Here is a 9,128-nt window from a genome sequence, read left to right as displayed (position 1 = left end):
AGTAAGTAAGTAAGTAAGTAAAAGAAACAAGAAGAACACAAAAATTTAGCATATACAAGAGATGAAAAGGGCAATAATACCACCTAGGTAATAAGAAAAGTAAAGTTATCTCTGTAACAGGCTATGGAGGCCCATAGGGTTGTGAGATGTTGAGGTTCCCACATTTTCTAGACAATTGGCTCATAGATGGCGGTAAGGTTGTCAGCCTTACATGCCGCCCGTCCTTTACCCCCAGGAATATTCCTGGTGCTCGTTTCTATTAGAGATTGAGTCGACCCCAGGGCCATAGTGCGGCTGGAAGGTTTAGGTCAATTGAAAAAATCCAATGACCTCATAGGGATTCGATCCCGCGACATTCCGGCTTGTAGCATAGTGCCTCAACCAACTACGATATCGCGTGCCCCACCATTTAGGTGATAATAATTATAATTCAGTTCAATTCAGTTCTTTGTTTATTTCCGTGCTGAACTGAACAGCCGGTGGTCAATTGCAGGGACAGCACGAATACAAGCAACAGCAACAAAGGAAGACAGGACAAAAACAAACAAACGAACGAAGAAATGTCGATCAGTTATGGTCGCTTGTATTTAAATGTAACGCATTTTTTGCCTTCGCTTCTGCTGTTTAAAAACTTAGAAATTGGAATATACCAAATTATATTTTTTTCGGTGGTTTGGTATGGGTGTGAAACTTGGTTCCCGACATTAAGGGAGGAACACAGACTGATACCATTTGGAAACAGTGTACTGAGGAGAATATTCGGGCCGACGAGAGTTGAAATAGTAGAAGGTTGGATTAAACTGCATAATTAGGAACTTCATAACTTGTGCTATTCATCAAATATAACTAGAATGAGCAAGGAAAATGAGATGGACAGGACATGTACCACGCATCGGGGAAAATAATATGCATACAGTGTTTTGGTAGGAAGTCCAGAGGGAAAGAAGCTACTAGGAAGACGTGGGCATAGGTGGAAGGATAATATTGTCACGTGTCCGGGTTCCGTGACCAACAGTAACGGGTTCTGGATTGGATGATTGGATTTATTGACAGCTTCGTGTGCAGCCTCTCTTGATCACAATCAATTATAGCGCCACCACTGATCTACCCACTTCGCAAATCACTAGGACACGCTATCCGTTTCCTGGCAACGGACTTATAACACGAATTATGGCTTCAAATCTGTATGGATGGTGAGAACCTCCCCGCCATCTGTGAGCCGATTGTCTAGAAAATGTGGCATCCTCGATGTGTCACAGCCCTATGGGCCTCCACGGCCTGTTACAGGGATGCCAATACTTTAGATGTTTCGGCCTTATCGAAGTTTGAAAAATTGTCATTTATGCTTAATTTAAGTGTATTATTCCAAATTAATATTAAAATGTTTTTGTAGACTGAAGATATCTTAACACTGGTAATACTGAATATAGATATATTGACTAAATTTCGACGCGGCAGATTTCACACTGTCGCTAGGAGAGCCAATGATTAGTACAGATATTGAACTATAGGGCAGTGGTACTCAACGCGTGGAACATGAGCCATGCATGGCATATCGCCACCTTAAGAATAGCATATGAATTCTATAGAAGAAAAAAGAAATCAGTTATTCTTTTAAATTTAAATACGTGGCACACTTTGTAGTGATCTGGTTTAAAGAAGGCGTATTATTACGCCTTAGTCGGTGACAGGAAAGGTCTGGCCTCGAGGAAGTGGCACATAGTAAGCGTGAGGTTTAACACCACTGCTGTAGGCTATAGACATAGCATTCATAAAAATAAACATAACACAACACAACAGGAAGAACAACCCGTCACTTGGAATACACATGCGCATAGAGGGGCCCATGCATTAAACATAATAACCGAAACCACGACAACAGAAGCACAGCAGTTTCCTCAACTATAATTTTAAGTAGCTGATGATGACCATATTGGTCGAGACTTTTAAAGTAAGTAAAGTAAAGCTACCCCTGTAACATGCCGTGAAGGCCCATAGGGTTGTGAGATGTTGAGGGTCCCACATTATCTAGACAATCGGCTCAAAGATGGCGGTAAGGTACTCATTTCTGTTAGAGGCTGAGTCGACCCCAGGGCCATAGTGCGGCCGGAAGGATTAGGTCAATTGAAAAAAAAAATCCACTGACCTCATCGGGACTTGAACCCGCTATCTTCCTGCTTGTAGCATAGTGCTCAACCAACTACGCTACCGCGTGCCCCCGTTCGAGGCGTGTAGTGAAAGAATTTTAGAAAGTTAAATGATATACTCGTATGATGTGCAAAATTCTTAAAGTGAATAATATTTAATAAGTTATATAGAAAGAAATGTTGCACGTAGAAATGTAGACCTCCAAAACGGGAAGAAAAATCTTCTCTGTGTCTGAGTGCCACATTTTAATGGCGTATTTGATCGTGAAGGTAAAGCTCCACACATTCTTAACTTTGATACTAGATCGGCATAGGCGGGATTGACGCTCTGGCTGCTACACCCCTGGGTCAATCTAACCGCCTACGCCGATCTAGTATCAAAGTGAAGAATGTGTGGAGGCCAGGTCAGGTCATGTGGGATTTGTGGTGGACAAAGTACTTAGCACTGGGACAGGTTTGCTCCGAATACTTCGGTTTCCCCTGTGAATTCTAATTCCACCGACTGCTTCAGTCTCATCTATCGTCCGGGGCTGGTACAATAGGCCAGTTAGTGGCCGAAGTACCAAGTGGACTTAGTCTCACCCCACCCCCAAGAAGAAAAAGGACCCCGGATACGGACTGGTTTGACTCCAGAACCGGACTCGTCGTGGTGGCGAGAGGAGAAATTCCTACCCCTACTGGGAATTGAGTTCCGAGCGTCTAACCCTTGCCAGTTGCCTTTCAGAAACAAGTTTAAATTTAAACCGTTGATTGGTTATACATAGTACAAATGATGCACGTCACTTTTGTATAAAGAATGCACGAACATGCATTTATGGATATGAGATTACACTCAGTCTCTTATGCAGCTCCACGTCCTTCAGCTGCAAGCCACTGAGGCAGGCTGTTAAGGCGCAAGGTCAAGAGACAAAATGCTGCGACTTCTTGTATTGTATTGAGGGACTATATGAACTATCCTGAAATACGTGATTAGCATAAGCTTCAGTATTCGAAAGTTTCTTTCTGTGGCCATTTCTGTATAGCAATGGAAATGTAGAATTCATGACATGTAGTTCTACACCGCATGAATTATTTATTTATTTGTTTACTCTTCATTTAATGGCACTATCAGTAAATAAGAGTACATAGTGCTCCATGGCTGGATGAAAATGAAGAGCGAATGAGAGGAAGCGTTCATGGCATATGCAAAGCATTTGTCTGTTGGCACTGCGGAAATCACGGAAACCTCAAGGTAATCAGCATCCCGGCCTTGATTCGAACCGGACATCATCTGATTACAATTAAGAAGAGTTACCTCTTGAGCCACACTTTTCAGTATGTGTTTGTGTGTGGAAAGAAGATTTATATACATATATGTCTAATCTTCAAAGGAAACTTCTTTTTCCCTTGTAGTAACCTCTGAAAGAAGACTGTGAGATCCAACTACTCTCTGACATGCTACTCTAGGGATATGTTATGTAACGTTCTGACGTAAGTCTGAAAGAAGCTGTACATCACCATATATCTGAAATAGGAGATATTAATCATATGGTAGGCATACAGAACATTTCTATGCTACATATGATGCCAATACGCCGGCTGAACATCGTAATTTAACGTGTACTAATCTTCATTCCACCAATTGCTCCACAATCACCCTCACCTATCATCTGGGGCTGGTACAATAGGCCAGAAGTGGCCGCAGTACAAGGGACTTAGTCCCACCTCACTAGCAATAAAAAAAACCATATAGAAGGGCCGCGCCATAGTTCAAGCGGTTAGTCGCTGGCTTCCCACCGCGGCGGCCCGGGTTCGATCCCGGGTCTGGTCAAGTGGGATTTGTGGCGCTGGGGTAGGTTGTCTCCGAGTACTTCGGTTTCTCCTGCCAATCTTCATTCCACCAGTTGCTCCACAATCACCCTCACCTATCATCTGGGGCTGGTACAATAGGCCAGAAGTGGCCGCAGTACAAGGTACTTAGTCTCACCCCACTAGCAATAAAAGAAAACATAGAACATGACAATATTTTATAGGATCTGAGGTTTCCATGGCTGTGACCAGCTTGAGCTGCAGCCATCTGCTCAATCTGGTTCCTCGCTCGCGGATTTTTCTACCCTGAAGGTGGAGGCTATACGTTCCTCCGAAACGTCGGTTCACACAAGATCTACACGGCACCACATCCCAGAAGACGGCGTTCTTCATGATAATGTTTGTTGAATATATCAGTGTGCCTAGGGTACAAAGGTTTGAGACTCACTCACTCATGCAGCCGAGCCCTTCTTGAGAAGCCGCCAATTATGCAGCTACTCAAGAACTTCCCATCATTTCACAGAACCCGAAGGTTCATTCCCGTGTTCGTAAGAGCCCTCCACTAGTCCTTATTATAAGCCAGATCAATCCAATCCATACCATTCCATCCTATCTTCCTAAGGTTCATTTTAATGATATATGACATAAACTCCGTCCTAAGTGCAACAATTTATTGCAGGTCTTTCGTCTTGCTTTCTTTTACACTACATGTTTCGGCCGCAAACGGCCATCATCAGGTCTATACACTCACGTAGCTGCTACACTGCACTTAGTTTAAAATTTAAAACACAGTTCTTCCCATTTGTTCACTTCGTCGTTGCTAACAGAATCTTCTTCGCTGATATTTGTTTGATTCGTACATTATCTTTGTTACCTACACACGTCAATTTTGACTTTTATGAACTGGCACTTTTAAATCTTCAGTTCCAATTTAAAAATTCCTTTAATTTTTTTTCTAAATTTTAAAATTTAAAATTCTCAGGGTTACTCGCCCTATGTCTATAGTGCTACAGCGGCTACTTTTTGTTTTCAGCACTGTACAGGTGTTATTCTGTGTAGGCTTCCTGTGTGCGTGCCGCTGCTTATAAGCAGATTTTAAGAAGATTCTCTTAGCAACGATGAAGGGAACGAATGGGAAGACCTGTGTTTTAAATTTTAAACTAAGTGCAGTGTAACAGCTACGTGAGTGTATACACCTGATGATGGCGGTTTGCGGCCGAAAAATGTAGTGTAAAAGAAAGCAAGACGAAAGACCTACAATAAATTGTTGCACTTAGGACGGAATTTATATCGTATAGAATGCAACAGGATGCTTAAATATAATATTCATTTTAATATTGTTCATCCACCTATTTTTTGGTCTTCCCAGTTGTCTCTTTCCTTCTAGCTTTCCTACCAATACCCTATATGCATTCCTCTTCTCCCCCATTCGTGTTACATCGTGAAAAATTAGGCTGCGCAAAGAATACTTCATGTGTGATTAAAGTTGCAATGAGACTGTTATGGATCCGTTTCCAGGATACGGCTAGTGAAGACTGAGAAGATTTAGCGTGTCCTAGTGATTTGTGAAGTGTGGGAATAGGGATGGCGCTATAATTAATTGTGGTCACGAGCTGAATGGATAACGTGTCAATAAATCCAGTCATTCCAATCTAAAAATTAGTCTATAAGTCACGCACACTACCTAAGACGTGACAGAATGCTTTCATGGCATACTACTTAATTAGTCAAGCACAGATACAACTTTGTCACTACAAGAAGACGTTATTAATTAGCGTTAAGTCGACGAATCCGACTTCAGGCCGCATTTGATGGTTACATTTTGAACTACAGTGTGGCCTTGAAAGAAACGAATTGTATCAAGGCCGCATGAAATTGACCTCGCCAATTTTATGGTGCCGAGGTCTGACCTTAACCCTCCTCATCTTACTTCTCTGAACAGAAAACTATCTACCTGTGTTTACATTTGTTTCAAATCTGCTAAGGAGCTGCTCGCGAGAGAAAGTGGCCACGACCTGGTTTAATTTGTCGTTACAAAAATTCCAATGTCAAGTTATGCTGCCCTGAGGGGGCATCATTGCGTTTCGGTTGACGCTGTGTGAAGAGTGCCCCGTAACTTTATCCGCGCGGAAAGGTAAAGGCTGTTGTGGAGCACTCGAAGCTGTACGCTTGCTGGTATGACCCCTCTACCATGGCTAGAGTTCCGAGGTTCCGAGGAACTAAGAGAACTGGCCAGTGGCCAGTATCCTGGCCTTGCCAGACCACAACAACTGGAGGAAAGTAGAGGAAGGCCGTTCTTTCCGTTCACTAAAAGTCTAAATACTAGTTGTTTGAAATAATCTGTATTAGTTGAATAGCGTATATTCAACAGCGTTCCTTAGGTTCTTTTCCGTTAGACAATGGAAGTGGGTAATCCACCGCTCTGCTATGGGCTTTCCCGCATGAGTAGCTGAGAAAGAGGCAGAATGCGGCTCTTAGTGACCCTGACCCCAGATGGCGCAGCCGCATTTGCACATGCCCAAACTTGTAGGCGAACGTTCGTCACGGTAAAATAAAAAGTAAAGTTGTCCCGTGCTTAACTAATTAAGCATTACGCCATGAAGAAGTATGGGGAAGTGTATGTACTCGTATAGACTCACGCTTTCTTGACCTCGGCAGTAGTTGGATGTGAGTGGTCAACTTCACGCCCCCGCCGCCTTAGTACCGGAGAAAGGGCCCCCGGTACCCATTAATAGGATGCTGGGTGGACCCCAGAGCCCGGCCTGGACGATATGGTGAAGTGAAAACTCTTGACCCTACCGGGACTCGAACTCTGAACTCTCTGCCGTCCATCTCGTAGCCAGTTCTTATACTGACTGCACTATCCCGGCTCGTAGTGTTCGTCAGCGGTACTGACTTTATTACAGATGGACAATAAATCGAAAGAATTATTAGAGCTTATTATAAATGTTATCCGAATGTTTGCATGGATGATGTGGTTTTGTGTGAAAGTTATTCTATGCAAAATGTGTCAGATTACGTCTCAGCTGGGGGCGGGGTCATTCTATTTCGCGGACCGGAAGCTATGGCAGGAATACTTCTATACTTAAAAATCTGTTACATATGTATCAACTATTTACACTGACTGAATGTGGTTAGGTACCAAATACGAAAGAACTGCACGTTTAACCCTTGAAGTACAATTCTAAACCATATGTGAGAAATGAAATAAATAAAGGGCTGCATTCTGAAATCAAGCAATATCTGTATATCCCTCGAACCTGAATGAATTTTTCAGTGACCGCTTCCAATTTGCGGGCCGTAGTTTTACTACGCCATTTTAAGCTTAAAAAGACCGTGAGATATATGTTACGTAGATGCCTCAATCTACATCCATAATGCCTGAAACGACCTTCTTTGCTTCTTTTTTGCGTTATAAATATGTAATTTTACATAATAAACAGCTAGCTCTTTGAAGTAATTAAGTTGCAGGTTATTAGTGGGAATATTTAGTAAATTACAGTGAGAGAGACTTTTATCATTCATCTAAACATCAGGTTGGTAAGGTCATATGTCCTATTTCCTTTCTCTGAACACAGTTTACTGATGACTCGAAAGTTCATTAATAGCGGTAAATAATATTCAGTTCACATTGTAGCGTGTAGACCCGTTGCTGAGGAGAATTCTTAATAAACGGGGTTACGCAACCCGTTGCTGGGTGACGTGAACACATTCCCGCTGAAACGACTGGCATAAGAGAATGAACGGTGTTTTCTGCGCCGTCCATGCTGAGGAATTATAACGAAATCATGTCTGTACGGGAGGCTGTGAAGAAAAGGCACAGTTGGAAGGGAGCCGTCGTTCAGAGAGGTCTTGAGCGCGGAAGCTGAAGAACCTCCATTGTTAGAAGCCGTTACCAGGGAACGGCTGGTGAAGAAATAACAGACTACGAGGGATATCCGGAAAGTAAAGATACAAGTCCAGTAAAAATGCAAAGGTTTTTCTTTTTCAGAAATGGCAGTGCTGCCGTATCACATAGGAACCGTATGACAGGGCACAGTTCACCGGTCACAGTCACGGCAACGTTCTGCTCGCAGTATGTGTTTAAAATGGCCGTGTCGATTTCAAACCCCGCCAAATGTGAGGTTCGTGCAGTAATTCGATTTCTTCACGCGAAAGGGGAAACTGCTGCTGAAATTCATCGTCAACCTGTTTCTGTTTACGGCGAAGATTTTATAAACAGGCAAAACATGTCAAAATGGTGTCGTGAATTTGAAGCGAGAAGAAGTGATTTTCATTATGAAATAAGGAGTGGAAGGCCATCCGTTGTCACTGATGAAATCATCCAAAAAATTGATGAAAAAATCATTCTGACGGACGTTTAACCATCGATGAACTTCAACGATGTCCAGAAGTGTCAAGATCTGTTCTCCGTGTCTAAGAGAGCAGGAGGAAGATTTCTACGAAGCTGGAATAAAAAACTCCTTCCCAGGCTCACTAAGTGCATTGCGATCCATGGTGACTGTGTTGGGAAGTAAATAAGGATGTGTTGTAGAAGTGCCACAAGTGAATTCCTCCAAAAATAATTTACAAGTGTTTCCCGGACTTTGTGTCTTTACTTCGGGATATATTTCATAGAAAGAAACTTAGCGTGTACTGTGGTTTAACCGTCGTTAGCCCTTACGTTGGGCTCCACTTATTCTCTCGAACCGCCCCTTCTTGCTCTCGTGTGTCGATCAATGCCCGCCGGTTTCTGGGTCGCTCACCTACCTTCACCGTAGTGTCACTACTGCTGCTGGGTGGTATCCACGGCTGTGTTGGTCTTGCCTGGTTCCTACACTTTTATCCGCCGCTTCCTCGTTGCTGTTTGGTTCAGAGTAGGGTGCGGGATTACTCTGAATTTGAATCGGTATGGGCGCCAGTGGACTTTGATGCAATCCATGAATTTGGAGCGGGGTAAACAAAAAGGGGGAATGTGGATAGGTGGGCGTTTGGAATTTCGACTGCTCAGTTGGTAGGACAAGTATCTCTCTCAGGGCGACTTCTGGGCCTTGCTTCACACAAGGAGATAGAGAACACTTGACACCCACTTCACTCAGCACTGTTGCTCTTATTGCAGATGTGAACGAGAATTGCCTATCACAAGGCTTTAGCACTGTTGAATTTGTGTACCGGACTTGTGCAACGCCGATTTAATGTCCGGGAGGTCCGAAT

Source organism: Cryptotermes secundus, unplaced genomic scaffold, assembly GCF_002891405.2.
Source record: "Cryptotermes secundus unplaced genomic scaffold, Csec_1.0 scaffold169, whole genome shotgun sequence".
Classification (NCBI taxonomy): Eukaryota; Metazoa; Arthropoda; class Insecta; order Blattodea; family Kalotermitidae; genus Cryptotermes; species Cryptotermes secundus.
The sequence above is the reverse complement of the archived record's forward strand: the minus strand, read 5'-3'. Positions refer to the sequence as shown.